This window comes from Amblyomma maculatum, chromosome 1 (genome assembly GCF_055883805.1).
Source record: "Amblyomma maculatum isolate TAMU_Amacu chromosome 1, ASM5588380v1, whole genome shotgun sequence".
NCBI lineage: Eukaryota > Metazoa > Arthropoda > Arachnida > Ixodida > Ixodidae > Amblyomma > Amblyomma maculatum.
In genome coordinates, this window is record NC_139344.1 from 485,355,740 (window position 1) to 485,373,553 (window position 17,814).

Below are 17,814 nucleotides of genomic sequence, written 5' to 3' on the forward strand. Positions count from 1 at the left end.
GCACTTTTAAGCATGATGTGCAATACGGGGTCATCCAGCTTGCGCGGGTTAGGCTCAGAACTGCTATTCAAGTTTGCACATAGCGGCTCAAACGAATCGCAACGCGTTAATACACACAACCCCTTACAGGTACTTTTAGGCATGATGTGCAAAACGGAGTCACTCCAAGTAGCGCGCATTAGGCGCAGAACTGCGATTCAAGTTTGCACGTAGCGGCTCAAACGAATCGCAACAAGTTAATACACACAAAGCCTTAGAGGCACTTTTAGGCATGATGTGCAAAACGGGGTCATCCAGTTTGCGCGGGTTAGGCTCAGAAATGCTATTCAAGTTTGCACATAGCGGCTCAAACGCATCGCAACGCGTTAATAGAAACAACCCCTTACAGGCACTTTTAGGCATGATGTGCAAAACGGAGTCACTCCAAGTAGCGCGCATTAGGCGCAGAACTGCGATTCAAGTTTGCACGTAGCGGCTCAAACGAATCGCAACAAGTTAATACACACAAAGTCTTACAGGCCCTTTTAGGCATGATGTGCAAAACGCGGTAATCCAGCTTGCGCGGGTTAGGCTCAGAACTGCGATTCAAGTTTGCACATAGCGGCTAAAACGAATCGCAACAAGTTAATACACACAAAGCCTTATAGGCACTTTTAGGCATGATGTGCAAACCGGGGTCATCCAGTTTAAGCGGGTTAGGCTCAGAACTGCTATTCAAGTTTGCACATAGCGGCTCAAACGAATCGCAAAACGTTAATACACGCAACCCCTTACAGGCACTTTTAGGCATGATGTGCAAAACGGAGTCACTCCAAGTAGCGCGAATTAGGCTCAGAACTGCGATTCAAGTTCGCACATTGGCTAAAACGAATCGCAATAAGTTAATACACACAAAGCCGTAGAGGCACTTTTAGGCATGATGCGCAAAACGCGGTCATCCAGCTTGCGCGGGTTAGGCTCAGAACTGCTATTCAAGTTTGCACATAGCGGCTCAAACGAATCGCAACGCGTTAATACACACAACCCCTTACAGGCACTTTTAGGCGTGATGTGCAAAACGGAGTCACTCCAAGTAGCGCGCATTAGGCGCAGAACTGCGATTCAAGTTTGCACGTAGCGGCTCAAACGAATCGCAACAAGTTAATACACACAAAACCGTACAGGCACTTTTAGGCATGATGTGCAAAATGCGGTCATCCAGCTTGCATGGGTTAGGCTCAGAACTGCTATTCAAGTTTGCACATAGCGGCTCAAACGAATCGCAACAAGTTAATACACACAAAGCCTTAGAGGCACTTTTAGGCATGATGTGCATAACGGGGTCATCCAGTTTGCGCGGGTTAGGCTCAGAACTGCTATTCAAGTTTGCACATAGCGGCTCAAACGAATCGCAACACGTTAATACACACAACCCCTTACAGGCACTTTTAGGCATGATGTGCAAAACGGAGTCACTCCAAGTAGCGCGCATTAGGCGCAGAACAGCCATTCAAGTTTGCACGTAGCGGCTCAAACGAATCGCAACAAGTTAATACACACAAAGTCTTACAGGCGCTTTTAGGCATGATGTGCAAACCGGGGTCATCCAGTTTGCGCGGGTTAGGCTCAGAACTGCTATTCAAGTTTGCACATAGCGGCTCAAATGAATCGCAACACGTTAATACACACAACCCCTTACAGGCACTTTTAGGCATGATGTGCAAAACGGAGTCACTCCAAGTAGCGCGCATTAGGCGCAGAACAGCGATTCAAGTTTGCACGTAGCGGCTCAAACGAATCGCAACAAGTTAATACACACAAAGTCTTACAGGCGCTTTTAGGCATGATGTGCAAAACGCGGTAATCCAGCTTGCGCGGGTTAGGCTCAGAAATGCGATTCAAGTTTGCACATAGCAGCTAAAACGAATCACAACAAGTTAATACACACAAAGCCTTATAGGCACTTTTAGGCATGATGTGCAATACGGGGTCATCCAGCTTGCACGGGTTAGGCTCAGAACTGCTATTCAAGTTTGCACATAGCGGCTCAAACGATTCGCAACAAGTTAATACACACAAAGCCTTAGAGGCACTTTTAGGCATGATGTGCAAAACGGGGTCATCCAGTTTGCGCGGGTTAGGCTCAGAACTGCTATTCAAGTATGCACATAACGGCTCAAACAAATCGCAACACGTTAATACACACAACCCCTTACAGGCACTTTTAGGCATGATGTGCAAAACGGAGTCACTCCAAGTAGCGCGAATTAGGCTCAGAACTGCGATTCAAGTTTGCACATAGGCTAAAACGAATCGCAATAAGTTAATACACACAAAGCCTTACAGGCACTTTTAGGCATGATGTGCAAAACGCGGTCATCCAGCTTGCGTGGGTTAGGCTCAGAACTGCGATTTAAGTTTGCACGTAGCGGCTGAAACGAATCGCAACAATTTAATACACACAATGCCTTATAGGCACTTTTAAGCATGATGTGCAATACGGGGTCATCCAGCTTGCGCGGGTTAGGCTCAGAACTTCTATTCAAGTTTGCACATAGCGGCTCAAACGAATCGCAACGCGTTAATACACACAACCCCTTACAGGCACTTTTAGGCATGATGTGCAAAACGGAGTCACTCCAAGTAGCGCGCATTAGGCGCAGAACTGCGATTCAAGTTTGCACGTAGCGGCTGAAACGAATCGCAACAAGTTAATACACACAATGCCTTATAGGCACTTTTAAGCATGATGTGCAATACGGGGTCATCCAGCTTGCGCGGGTTAGGCTCAGAACTGCTATTCAAGTTTGCACATAGCGGCTCAAACGAATCGCAACGCGTTAATACACACAACTCCTTACAGGTACTTTTAGGCATGATGTGCAAAACGGAGTCACTCCAAGTAGCGCGCATTAGGCGCAGAACTGCGATTCAAGTTTGCACGTAGCGGCTCAAACGAATCGCAACAAGTTAATACACACAAAGCCTTATAGGCACTTTTAGGCATGATGTGCAAACCGGGGTCATCCAGTTTACGCGGGTTAGGCTCAGAACTGCTATTCAAGTTTGCACATAGCGGCTCAAACGAATCGCAAAACGTTAATACACGCAACCCCTTACAGGCACTTTTAGGCATGATGTGCAAAACGGAGTCACTCCAAGTAGCGCGAATTAGGCTCAGAACTGCGATTCAAGTTCGCACATAGGCTAAAACGAATCGCAATAAGTTAATGCACACAGAGCCTTACAGGCACTTTTAGGCATGATGTGCAAAACGCGGTCATCCAGCTTGCGTGGGTTAGGCTCAGAACTGCGATTTAAGTTTGCACGTAGCGGCTGAAACGAATCGCAACAAGTTAATACACACAAAGTCTTACAGGCCCTTTTAGGCATGATGTGCAAAACGCGGTAATCCAGCTTGCGCGGGTTAGGCTCAGAACTGCGATTCAAGTTTGCACATAGCGGCTAAAACGAATCGCAACAAGTTAATACACACAAAGCCTTATAGGCACTTTTAGGCATGATGTGCAAACCGGGGTCATCCAGTTTGCGCGGGTTAGGCTCAGAACTGGTATTCAAGTTTGCACATAGCGGCTCAAACGAATCGCAACACGTTAATACATGCAACCCCTTACAGGCACTTTTAGGCATGATGTGCAAAACGGAGTCACTCCAAGTAGCGCGAATTAGGCTCAGAACTGCGATTCAAGTTCGCACATTGGCTAAAACGAATCGCAATAAGTTAATACACACAAAGCCGTACAGGCACTTTTAGGCATGATGTGCAAAACGCGGTCATCCAGCTTGCGCGGGTTAGGCTCAGAACTGCTATTCAAGTTTGCACATAGCGGCTCAAACGAATCGCAACAAGTTAATACACACAAAGCCTTAGAGGCACTTTTAGGCATGATGTGCAAAACGGGGTCATCCAGTTTGCGCGGGTTAGGCTCAGAACTGCTATTCAAGTTTGCACATAGCGGCTCAAACGAATCGCAACAAGTTAATACACACAAAGCCTTAGAGGCACTTTTAGGCATGATGTGCAAAACGGGGTCATCCAGTTTGCGCGGGTTAGGCTCAGAACTGCTATTCAAGTTTGCACATAGCGGCTCAAACGCATCGCAACGCGTTAATACACACAACCCCTTACAGGCACTTTTAGGCATGATGTGCAAAACGGAGTCACTCCAAGAAGCGCGCATTAGGCGCAGAACTGCGATTCAGGTTTGCACGTAGCGGCTCAAACGAATCGCAACAAGTTAATACACACAAAGTCTTACAGGCCCTTTTAGGCATGATGTGCAAAACGCGGTAATCCAGCTTGCGCGGGTTAGGCTCAGAACTGCGATTCAAGTTTGCACAAAGCGGATAAAACGAATCGCAACAAGTTAATACACACAAAGCCTTATAGGCACTTTTAGGCATGATGTGCAAACCGGGGTCATCCAGTTTGCACGGGTTGGGCTCAGAACTGCTATTCAAGTTTGCACATAGCGGCTCAAACGAATCGCAACAAGTTAATACACACAACCCCTTACAGGCACTTTTAGGCATGATGTGCAAAACGGAGGTACTCCAAGTAGCGCGAATTAGGCTCAGAACTGCGATTCAAGTTCGCACATTGGTTAAAACGAATCGCAATAAGTTAATACACACAAAGCCGTACAGGCACTTTTAGGCATGATGTGCAAAACGCGGTCATCAAGCTTGCGTGGGTTAGGCTCAGAACTGCGATTTAAGTTTGCACCTAGCGGCTGAAACGAATCGCAACAAGTTAATACACACAAAGCCTTATAGGCACTTTTAGGCATGATGTGCAAAACGGGGTCATCCAGCTTGCGCGAGTTAGGCTCAGAACTGCCATTCAAGTTTGCACATAGCGGCTCAAACGAATCGCAACAAGTTAATACACACAAAGCCTTAGAGGCACTTTTAGGCATGATGTGCAAAACGGGGTCATCCAGTTTGCGCGGGTTAGGCTCAGAACTGCTATTCAAGTTTGCACATAGCGGCTCAAACGCATCGCAACGCGTTAATACACACAACCCCTTACAGGCACTTTTAGGCATGATGTGCAAAACGGAGTCACTCCAAGTAGCGCGCATTAGGCGCAGAACTGCGATCCAAGTTTGCACGTAGCGGCTCAAACGAATCGCAACAAGTTAATACACACAAAGTCTTACAGGCCCTTTTAGGCATAATGTGCAAAACGCGGTAATCCAGCTTGCGCGGGTTAGGCTCAGAACTGCGATTCAAGTTTGCACATAGCGGCTCAAACTAATCGCAACACGTTAATACACACAACCCCTTACAGGCACTTTATGCATGATGTGCAAAACGGAGTCACTCCAAGTAGCTCGAATTAGGCTCAGAACTGCGATTCAAGTTTGCACATAGGCTAAAACGAATCGCAATAAGTTAATACACACAAAGCCTTACAGGCACTTTTAGGCATGATGTGCAAAACGCGGTCATCCAGCTTGCGTGGGTTAGACTCAGAACTGCGATTTAAGTTTGCACGTAGCGGCTGAAACGAATCGCAACAAGTTAATACACACAATGCCTTATAGGCACTTTTAAGCATGATGTGCAATACGGGGTCATCCAGCTTGAGCGGGTTAGGCTCAGAACTTCTATTCAAGTTTGCACATAGCGGCTCAAACGAATCGCAACGCGTTAATACACACAACCCCTTAACGGCACTTTTAGGCATGATGTGCAAAACGGAGTCCTCCAAGTAGCGCGCATTAGGCGCAGAACTGCGATTTAAATTTGCACGTAGCGGCTCAAACGAATCGCAACAAGTTAATACACACAAAGTCTTACAGGCCCTTTTAGGCATGATGTGCATAACGCGGTAATACAGCTTGCGCGGGTTAGGCTCAGAACTGCGATTCAAGTTTGCACATAGCGGCTGAAACGAATCGCAACAAGTTAATACACACAAAGCCTTAGAGGCACTTTTAGGCATGATGTGCAAAACGGGGTCATCCAGTTTGCGCGGGTTAGGCTCAGAACTGCTATTTAAGTTTGCACGTAGCGGCTGAAACGAATCGCAACAAGTAAATACACACAATGCCTTATAGGCACTTTTAAGCATGATGTGCAATACGGGGTCATCCAGCTTGCGCGGGTTAGGCTCAGAACTTCTATTCAAGTTTGCACATAGCGGCTCAAACCAATCGCAACGCGTTAATACACACAACCCCTTACAGGCACTTTTAGGCATGATGTGCAAAACGGAGTCACTCCAAGTAGCGCGCATTAGGCGCAGAACTGCGATTCAAGTTTGCACATAGGCTAAAACGAATCGCAATAAGTTAATACACACAAAGCCTTACAGGCACTTTTAGGCATGATGTGCAAAACGCGGTCATCCAGCTTGCGCGCATTAGGCGCAGAACTGCGATTCAAGTTTGCACGTAGCGGCTGAAACGAATCGCAACAAGTTAATACACACAATGCCTTATAGGCACTTTTAAGCATGATGTGCAATACGGGGTCATCCAGCTTGCGCGGGTTAGGCTCAGAACTGCTATTCAAGTTTGCACATAGCGGCTCAAACGAATCGCAACGCGTTAATACACACAACCCCTTACAGGCACTTTTAGGCATGATGTGCAAAACGGAGTCACTCCAAGTAGCGCGCATTAGGCGCAGAACTGCGATTCAAGTTTGCACGTAGCGGCTCAAACGAATCGCAACAAGTTAATACACACAAAGCCTTAGAGGCACTTTTAGGCATGATGTGCAAAACGGGGTCATCCAGTTTGCGCGGGTGAGGCTCAGAACTGCTATTCAAGTTTGCACATAGCGGCTCAAACGCATCGCAACGCGTTAATACACACAACCCCTTACAGGCACTTTTAGGCATGATGTGCAAAACGGAATCACTCCAAGTAGCGCGCATTAGGCGCAGAACTGCGATTCAAGTTTGCACGTAGCGGCTCAAACGAATCGCAACAAGTTAATACACACAGTCTTACAGGCCCTTTTAGGCATGATGTGCAAAACGCGGTAGTCCAGCTTGCGCGGGTTAGGCTCAGAACTGCGATTCAAGTTTGCACATAGCGGCTAAAACGAATCGCAACAAGTTAATACACACAAAGCCTTATAGGCACTTTTAGGCATGATGTGCAAACCGGGGTCATCCAGTTTACGCGGGTTAGGCTCAGAACTGCTATTCAAGTTTGCACATAGCGGCTCAAACGAATCGCAACACGTTAATACACGCAACCCCTTACAGGCACTTTTAGGCATGATGTGCAAGACGGAGTCACTCCAAGTAGCGCGAATTAGGCTCAGAACTGCGATTCAAGTTCGCACATTGGCTAAAACGAATCGCAATAAGTTAATACACACAAAGCCGTAGAGGCACTTTTAGGCATGATGCGCAAAACGCGGTCATCCAGCTTGCGCGGGTTAGGCTCAGAACTGCTATTCAAGTTTGCACATAGCGGCTCAAACGAATCGCAACGCGTTAGTACACACAACCCCTTACAGGCACTTTTAGGCGTGATGTGCAAAACGGAGTCCCTCCAAGTAGCGCGCATTAGGCGCAGAACTGCGATTCAAGTTTGCACGTAGCGGCTCAAACGAATCGCAACAAGTTAATACACACAAAGTCTTACAGGCCCTTTTAGGCATGATGTGCAAAACGCGGTAACCCAGCTTGCGCGGGTTAGGCTCAGAACTGCGATTCAAGTTTGCACATAGCGGCTAAAAGGAATCGCAATAAGTTAATACACACAAAGCCTTATAGGCACTTTTAGGCATGATGTGCAAACCGGGGTCATCCAGTTTGCGCGGGTTAGGCTCAGAACTGCTATTCAAGTTTGCACATAGCGGCTCAAACGAATCGCAACACGTTAATACACACAACCCCTTACAGGCACTTTTAGGCATGATGTGCAAAACGGAGTCACTCCAAGTAGCGCGAATTAGGCTCAGAACTGCGATTCAAGTTCGCACATTGGCTAAAACGAATGGCAATAAGTTAATACACACAAAGCCGTACAGGCACTTTTAGGCATGATGTGCATAACGGGGTCATCCAGTTTGCGCGGGTTAGGCTCAGAACTGCTATTCAAGTTTGCACATAGCGGCTCAAACGAATCGCAACACGTTAATACAGGCCCTTACAGGCACTTTTAGGCATGATGTGCAAAACGGAGTCACTCCAAGTAGCGCGCATTAGGCGCAGAACAGCGATTCAAGTTTGCACGTAGCGGCTCAAACGAATCGCAACAAGTTAATACACACAAAGTCTTACAGGCGCTTTTAGGCATGATGTGCAAAACGCGGTAATCCAGCTTGCGCGGGTTAGGCTCAGAAATGCGATTCAAGTTTGCACATAGCGGCTCAAACGCATCGCAACGCGTTAATAGACACAACCCCTTACAGGCACTTTTAGGCATGATGTGCAAAACGGAGTCACTCCAAGTAGCGCGCATTAGGCGCAGAACTGCGATTCAAGTTTGCACGTAGCGGCTCAAACGAATCGCAACATGTTAATACACACAAAGTCTTACAGGCCCTTTTAGGCATGATGTGCAAAACGCGGTAATCCAGCTTGCGCGGGTTAGGCTCAGAACTGCGATTCAAGTTTGCACATAGCGGCTAAAACGAATCGCAACCAAGTTAATACACACAAAGCCTTATAGGCACTTTTAGGCATGATGTGCAAACCGGGGTCATCCAGTTTACGCGGGTTAGGCTCAGAACTGCTATTCAAGTTTGCACATAGCGGCTCAAACGAATCGCAAAACGTTATTACACGCAACCCCTTACAGGCACTTTTAGGCATGATGTGCATAACGGGGTCATCCAGTTTGCGCGGGTTAGGCTCAGAACTGCTATTCAAGTTTGCACATAACGGCTCAAACGAATCGCAACACGTTAATACACACAACCCCTTACAGGCACTTTTAGGCACGATGTGCAAAACGGAGTCACTCCAAGTAGCGCGCATTAGGCGCAGAACAGCGATTCAAGTTTGCACGTAGCGGCTCAAACGAATCGCAACGCGTTAATACACACAACCCCTTAAAGGCACTTTTAGGCGTGATGTGCAAAACGGAGTCACTCCAAGTAGCGCGCATTAGGCGCAGAACTGCGATTCAAGTTTGCACGTAGCGGCTCAAACGAATCGCAACAAGTTAATACACACAAAACCGTACAGGCACTTTTAGGCATGATGTGCAAAACGCGGTCATCCAGCTTGCATGGGTTAGGCTCAGAACTGCTATTCAAGTTTGCACATAGCGGCTCAAACGAATCGCAACAAGTTAATACACACAAAGCCTTAGAGACACTTTTAGGCATGATGTGCATAACGGGGTCATCCAGTTTGCGCGGGTTAGGCTCAGAACTGCTATTCAAGTTTGCACATAGCGGCTCAAACGAATCGCAACACGTTAATACACAACCCCTTACAGGCACTTTTAGGCATGATGTGCAAAACGGAGTCACTCCAAGTAGCGCGCATTAGGCGCAGAACAGCGATTCAAGTTTGCACGTAGCGGCTCAAACGAATCGCAACAAGTTAATACACACAAAGTCTTACAGGCGCTTTTAGGCATGATGTGCACAACGCGGTAATCCAGCTTGCGCGGGTTAGGCTCAGAAATGCGATTCAAGTTTGCACATAGCGGCTAAAACGAATCGCAACAAGTTAATACACGCAAAGCCTTATAGGCACTTTTAGGCATGATGTGCAATACGGGGTCATCCAGCTTGCGCGGGTTAAGCTCAGAACTGCTATTCAAGTTTGCACATAGCGGCTCAAACGAATCGCAACAAGTTAATACACACAAAGCCTTAGAGGCACATTTAGGCATGATGTGCAAAACGGGGTCATCCAGTTTGCGCGGGTTAGGCTCAGAACTGCTATTCAAGTTTGCACATAACGGCTCAAACGAATCGCAACACGTTAATACACACAACCCCTTACAGGCACTTTTGGGCTTGATGTGCAAAATGGAGTCACTCCAAGTAGCGCGAATTAGGCTCAGAACTGCGATTCAAGTTCGCACATAGGCTAAAACGAATCGCAATAAGTTAATGCACACAGAGCCTTACAGGCACTTTTAGGCATGATGTGCAAAACGCGGTCATCCAGATTGCGTGGGTTAGGCTCAGAACTGCGATTTAAGTTTGCACGTAGCGGCTGAAACGAATCGCAACAAGTTAATACACACAACCCCTTACAGGCACTTTTAGGCATGATGTGCAAAACGGAGTCACTCCAAGTAGCGCGAATTAGGCTCAGAACTGCGATTCAAGTTCGCACATTGGCTAAAACGAATCGCAATAAGTTAATACACACAAAGCCGTACAGGCACTTTTAGGCATGATGTGCATAACGGGGTCATCCAGTTTGCGCGGGTTAGGCTCAGAACTGCTATTCAAGTTTGCACATAGCGGCTCAAACGAATCGCAACACGTTAATACACACAACCCCTTACAGGCACTTTTAGGCATGATGTGCAAAACGGAGTCACTCCAAGTAGCGCGCATTAGGCGCAGAACAGCGATTCAAGTTTGCACGTAGCGGCTCAAACGAATCGCAACAAGTTAATACACACAAAGTCTTACAGGCGCTTTTAGGCATGATGTGCAAAACGCGGTAATCCAGCTTGCGCGGGTTAGGCTCAGAAATGCGACTCAAGTTTGCACATAGCGGCTCAAACGCATCGCAACGCGTTAATAGACACAACCCCTTACAGACACTTTTAGGCATGATGTGCAAAACGGAGTCACTCCAAGTAGCGCGCATTAGGCGCAGAACTGCGATTCAAGTTTGCACGTAGCGGCTCAAACGAATCGCAACATGTTAATACACACAAAGTCTTACAGGCCCTTTTAGGCATGATGTGCAAAACGCGGTAATCCAGCTTGCGCGGGTTAGGCTCAGAACTGCGATTCAAGTTTGCACATAGCGGCTAAAACGAATCGCAACCAAGTTAATACACACAAAGCCTTATAGGCACTTTTAGGCATGATGTGCAAACCGGGGTCATCCAGTTTACGCGGGTTAGGCTCAGAACTGCTATTCAAGTTTGCACATAGCGGCTCAAACGAATCGCAAAACGTTATTACACGCAACCCCTTACAGGCACTTTTAGGCATGATGTGCATAACGGGGTCATCCAGTTTGCGCGGGTTAGGCTCAGAACTGCTATTCAAGTTTGCACATAGCGGCTCAAACGAATCGCAACACGTTAATACACACAACCCCTTACAGGCACTTTTAGGCACGATGTGCAAAACGGAGTCACTCCAAGTAGCGCGCATTAGGCGCAGAACAGCGATTCAAGTTTGCACGTAGCGGCTCAAACGAATCGCAACGCGTTAATACACACAACCCCTTAAAGGCACTTTTAGGCGTGATGTGCAAAACGGAGTCACTCCAAGTAGCGCGCATTAGGCGCAGAACTGCGATTCAAGTTTGCACGTAGCGGCTCAAACGAATCGCAACAAGTTAATACACACAAAACCGTACAGGCACTTTTAGGCATGATGTGCAAAACGCGGTCATCCAGCTTGCATGGGTTAGGCTCAGAACTGCTATTCAAGTTTGCACATAGCGGCTCAAACGAATCGCAACAAGTTAATACACACAAAGCCTTAGAGACACTTTTAGGCATGATGTGCATAACGGGGTCATCCAGTTTGCGCGGGTTAGGCTCAGAACTGCTATTCAAGTTTGCACATAGCGGCTCAAACGAATCGCAACACGTTAATACACAACCCCTTACAGGCACTTTTAGGCATGATGTGCAAAACGGAGTCACTCCAAGTAGCGCGCATTAGGCGCAGAACAGCGATTCAAGTTTGCACGTAGCGGCTCAAACGAATCGCAACAAGTTAATACACACAAAGTCTTACAGGCGCTTTTAGGCATGATGTGCAAAACGCGGTAATCCAGCTTGCGCGGGTTAGGCTCAGAAATGCGATTCAAGTTTGCACATAGCGGCTAAAACGAATCGCAACAAGTTAATACACGCAAAGCCTTATAGGCACTTTTAGGCATGATGTGCAATACGGGGTCATCCAGCTTGCGCGGGTTAGGCTCAGAACTGCTATTCAAGTTTGCACATAGCGGCTCAAACGAATCGCAACAAGTTAATACACACAAAGCCTTAGAGGCACATTTAGGCATGATGTGCAAAACGGGGTCATCCAGTTTGCGCGGGTTAGGCTCAGAACTGCTATTCAAGTTTGCACATAACGGCTCAAACGAATCGCAACACGTTAATACACACAACCCCTTACAGGCACTTTTGGGCTTGATGTGCAAAATGGAGTCACTCCAAGTAGCGCGAATTAGGCTCAGAACTGCGATTCAAGTTCGCACATAGGCTAAAACGAATCGCAATAAGTTAATGCACACAGAGCCTTACAGGCACTTTTAGGCATGATGTGCAAAACGCGGTCATCCAGATTGCGTGGGTTAGGCTCAGAACTGCGATTTAAGTTTGCACGTAGCGGCTGAAACGAATCGCAACAAGTTAATACACACAACCCCTTACAGGCACTTTTAGGCATGATGTGCAAAACGGAGTCACTCCAAGTAGCGCGAATTAGGCTCAGAACTGCGATTCAAGTTCGCACATTGGCTAAAACGAATCGCAATAAGTTAATACACACAAAGCCGTACAGGCACTTTTAGGCATGATGTGCATAACGGGGTCATCCAGTTTGCGCGGGTTAGGCTCAGAACTGCTATTCAAGTTTGCACATAGCGGCTCAAACGAATCGCAACACGTTAATACACACAACCCCTTACAGGCACTTTTAGGCATGATGTGCAAAACGGAGTCACTCCAAGTAGCGCGCATTAGGCGCAGAACAGCGATTCAAGTTTGCACGTAGCGGCTCAAACGAATCGCAACAAGTTAATACACACAAAGTCTTACAGGCGCTTTTAGGCATGATGTGCAAAACGCGGTAATCCAGCTTGCGCGGGTTAGGCTCAGAAATGCGATTCAAGTTTGCACATAGCGGCTCAAACGCATCGCAACGCGTTAATAGACACAACCCCTTACAGGCACTTTTAGGCATGATGTGCAAAACGGAGTCACTCCAAGTAGCGCGCATTAGGCGCAGAACTGCGATTCAAGTTTGCACGTAGCGGCTCAAACGAATCGCAACATGTTAATACACACAGTCTTACAGGCCCTTTTAGGCATGATGTGCAAAACGCGGTAATCCAGCTTGCGCGGGTTAGGCTCAGAACTGCGATTCAAGTTTGCACATAGCGGTTAAAACGAATCGCAACCAAGTTAATACACACAAAGCCTTATAGGCACTTTTAGGCATGATGTGCAAACCGGGGTCATCCAGTTTACGCGGGTTAGGCTCAGAACTGCTATTCAAGTTTGCACATAGCGGCTCAAACGAATCGCAAAACGTTATTACACGCAACCCCTTACAGGCACTTTTAGGCATGATGTGCATAACGGGGTCATCCAGTTTGCGCGGGTTAGGCTCAGAACTGCTATTCAAGTTTGCACATAGCGGCTCAAACGAATCGCAACACGTTAATACACACAACCCCTTGCAGGCACTTTTAGGCACGATGTGCAAAACGGAGTCACTCCAAGTAGCGCGCATTAGGCACAGAACAGCGATTCAAGTTTGCACGTAGCGGCTCAAACGAATCGCAACGCGTTAATACACACAACCCCTTAAAGGCACTTTTAGGCGTGATGTGCAAAACGGAGTCACTCCAAGTAGCGCGCATTAGGCGCAGAACTGCGATTCAAGTTTGCACGTAGCGGCTCAAACGAATCGCAACAAGTTAATACACACAAAACCGTACAGGCACTTTTAGGCATGATGTGCAAAACGCGGTCATCCAGCTTGCATGGGTTAGGCTCAGAACTGCTATTCAAGTTTGCACATAGCGGCTCAAACGAATCGCAACAAGTTAATACACACAAAGCCTTAGAGACACTTTTAGGCATGATGTGCATAACGGGGTCATCCAGTTTGCGCGGGTTAGGCTCAGAACTGCTATTCAAGTTTGCACATAGCGGCTCAAACGAATCGCAACACGTTAATACACACAACCCCTTACAGGCACTTTTAGGCATGATGTGCAAAACGGAGTCACTCCAAGTAGCGCGCATTAGGCGCAGAACAGCGATTCAAGTTTGCACGTAGCGGCTCAAACGAATCGCAACAAGTTAATACACACAAAGTCTTACAGGCGCTTTTAGGCATGATGTGCAAAACGCGGTAATCCAGCTCGCGCGGGTTAGGCTCAGAAATGCGATTCAAGTTTGCACATAGCGGCTAAAACGAATCGCAACAAGTTAATACACGCAAAGCCTTATAGGCACTTTTAGGCATGATGTGCAATACGGGGTCATCCAGCTTGCGCGGGTTAGGCTCAGAACTGCTATTCAAGTTTGCACATAGCGGCTCAAACGAATCGCAACAAGTTAATACACACAAAGCCTTAGAGGCACATTTAGGCATGATGTGCAAAACGGGGTCATCCAGTTTGCGCGGGTTAGGCTCAGAACTGCTATTCAAGTTTGCACATAACGGCTCAAACGAATCGCAACACGTTAATACACACAACCCCTTACAGGCACTTTTAGGCTTGATGTGCAAAATGGAGTCACTCCAAGTAGCGCGAATTAGGCTCAGAACTGCGATTCAAGTTCGCACATAGGCTAAAACGAATCGCAATAAGTTAATGCACACAGAGCCTTACAGGCACTTTTAGGCATGATGTGCAAAACGCGGTCATCCAGCTTGCGTGGGTTAGGCTCAGAACTGCGATTTAAGTTTGCACGTAGCGGCTGAAACGAATCGCAACAAGTTAATACACACAACCCCTTACAGGCACTTTTAGGCATGATGTGCAAAACGGAGTCACTCCAAGTAGCGCGAATTAGGCTCAGAACTGTGATTCAAGTTCGCACATTGGCTAAAACGAATCGCAATAAGTTAATACACACAAAGCCGTACAGGCACTTTTAGGCATGATGTGCATAACGGGGTCATCCAGTTTGCGCGGGTTAGGCTCAGAACTGCTATTCAAGTTTGCACATAGCGGCTCAAACGAATCGCAACACGTTAATACACACAACCCCTTACAGGCACTTTTAGGCATGATGTGCAAAACGGAGTCACTCCAAGTAGCGCGCATTAGGCCAGAACAGCGATTCAAGTTTGCACGTAGCGGCTCAAACGAATCGCAACAAGTTAATACACACAAAGTCTTACAGGCGCTTTTAGGCATGATGTGCAAAACGCGGTAATCCAGCTTGCGCGGGTTAGGCTCAGAAATGCGATTCAAGTTTGCACATAGCGGCTCAAACGCATCGCAACGCGTTAATAGACACAACCCCTTACAGGCACTTTTAGGCATGATGTGCAAAACGGAGTCACTCCAAGTAGCGCGCATTAGGCGCAGAACTGCGATTCAAGTTTGCACGTAGCGGCTCAAACGAATCGCAACGCGTTAATACACACAACCCCTTAAAGGCACTTTTAGGCGTGATGTGCAAAACGGAGTCACTCCAAGTAGCGCGCATTAGGCGCAGAACTGCGATTCAAGTTTGCACGTAGCGGCTCAAACGAATCGCAACAAGTTAATACACACAAAACCGTACAGGCACTTTTAGGCATGATGTGCAAAACGCGGTCATCCAGCTTGCATGGGTTAGGCTCAGAACTGCTATTCAAGTTTGCACATAGCGGCTCAAACGAATCGCAAAACGTTATTACACGCAACCCCTTACAGGCACTTTTAGGCATGATGTGCATAACGGGGTCATCCAGTTTGCGCGGGTTAGGCTCAGAACTGCTATTCAAGTTTGCCCATAGCGGCTCAAACGAATCGCAACACGTTAATACACACAACCCCTTGCAGGCACTTTTAGGCACGATGTGCAAAACGGAGTCACTCCAAGTAGCGCGCATTAGGCACAGAACAGCGATTCAAGTTTGCACGTAGCGGCTCAAACGAATCGCAACGCGTTAATACACACAACCCCTTAAAGGCACTTTTAGGCGTGATGTGCAAAACGGAGTCACTCCAAGTAGCGCGCATTAGGCGCAGAACTGCGATTCAAGTTTGCACGTAGCGGCTCAAACGAATCGCAACAAGTTAATACACACAAAACCGTACAGGCACTTTTAGGCATGATGTGCAAAACGCGGTCATCCAGCTTGCATGGGTTAGGCTCAGAACTGCTATTCAAGTTTGCACATAGCGGCTCAAACGAATCGCAACAAGTTAATACACACAAAGCCTTAGAGACACTTTTAGGCATGATGTGCATAACGGGGTCATCCAGTTTGCGCGGGTTAGGCTCAGAACTGCTATTCAAGTTTGCACATAGCGGCTCAAACGAATCGCAACACGTTAATACACACAACCCCTTACAGGCACTTTTAGGCATGATGTGCAAAACGGAGTCACTCCAAGTAGCGCGCATTAGGCGCAGAACAGCGATTCAAGTTTGCACGTAGCGGCTCAAACGAATCGCAACAAGTTAATACACACAAAGTCTTACAGGCGCTTTTAGGCATGATGTGCAAAACGCGGTAATCCAGCTCGCGCGGGTTAGGCTCAGAAATGCGATTCAAGTTTGCACATAGCGGCTAAAACGAATCGCAACAAGTTAATACACGCAAAGCCTTATAGGCACTTTTAGGCATGATGTGCAATACGGGGTCATCCAGCTTGCGCGGGTTAGGCTCAGAACTGCTATTCAAGTTTGCACATAGCGGCTCAAACGAATCGCAACAAGTTAATACACACAAAGCCTTAGAGGCACATTTAGGCATGATGTGCAAAACGGGGTCATCCAGTTTGCGCGGGTTAGGCTCAGAACTGCTATTCAAGTTTGCACATAACGGCTCAAACGAATCGCAACACGTTAATACACACAACCCCTTACAGGCACTTTTAGGCTTGATGTGCAAAATGGAGTCACTCCAAGTAGCGCGAATTAGGCTCAGAACTGCGATTCAAGTTCGCACATAGGCTAAAACGAATCGCAATAAGTTAATGCACACAGAGCCTTACAGGCACTTTTAGGCATGATGTGCAAAACGCGGTCATCCAGCTTGCGTGGGTTAGGCTCAGAACTGCGATTTAAGTTTGCACGTAGCGGCTGAAACGAATCGCAACAAGTTAATACACACAACCCCTTACAGGCACTTTTAGGCATGATGTGCAAAACGGAGTCACTCCAAGTAGCGCGAATTAGGCTCAGAACTGCGATTCAAGTTCGCACATTGCCTAAAACGAATCGCAATAAGTTAATACACACAAAGCCGTACAGGCACTTTTAGGCATGATGTGCATAACGGGGTCATCCAGTTTGCGCGGGTTAGGCTCAGAACTGCTATTCAAGTTTGCACATAGCGGCTCAAACGAATCGCAACACGTTAATACACACAACCCCTTACAGGCACTTTTAGGCATGATGTGCAAAACGGAGTCACTCCAAGTAGCGCGCATTAGGCCAGAACAGCGATTCAAGTTTGCACGTAGCGGCTCAAACGAATCGCAACAAGTTAATACACACAAAGTCTTACAGGCGCTTTTAGGCATGATGTGCAAAACGCGGTAATCCAGCTTGCGCGGGTTAGGCTCAGAAATGCGATTCAAGTTTGCACATAGCGGCTCAAACGCATCGCAACGCGTTAATAGACACAACCCCTTACAGGCACTTTTAGGCATGATGTGCAAAACGGAGTCACTCCAAGTAGCGCGCATTAGGCGCAGAACTGCGATTCAAGTTTGCACGTAGCGGCTCAAACGAATCGCAACAAGTTAATACACACAAAGTCTTACAGGCCCTT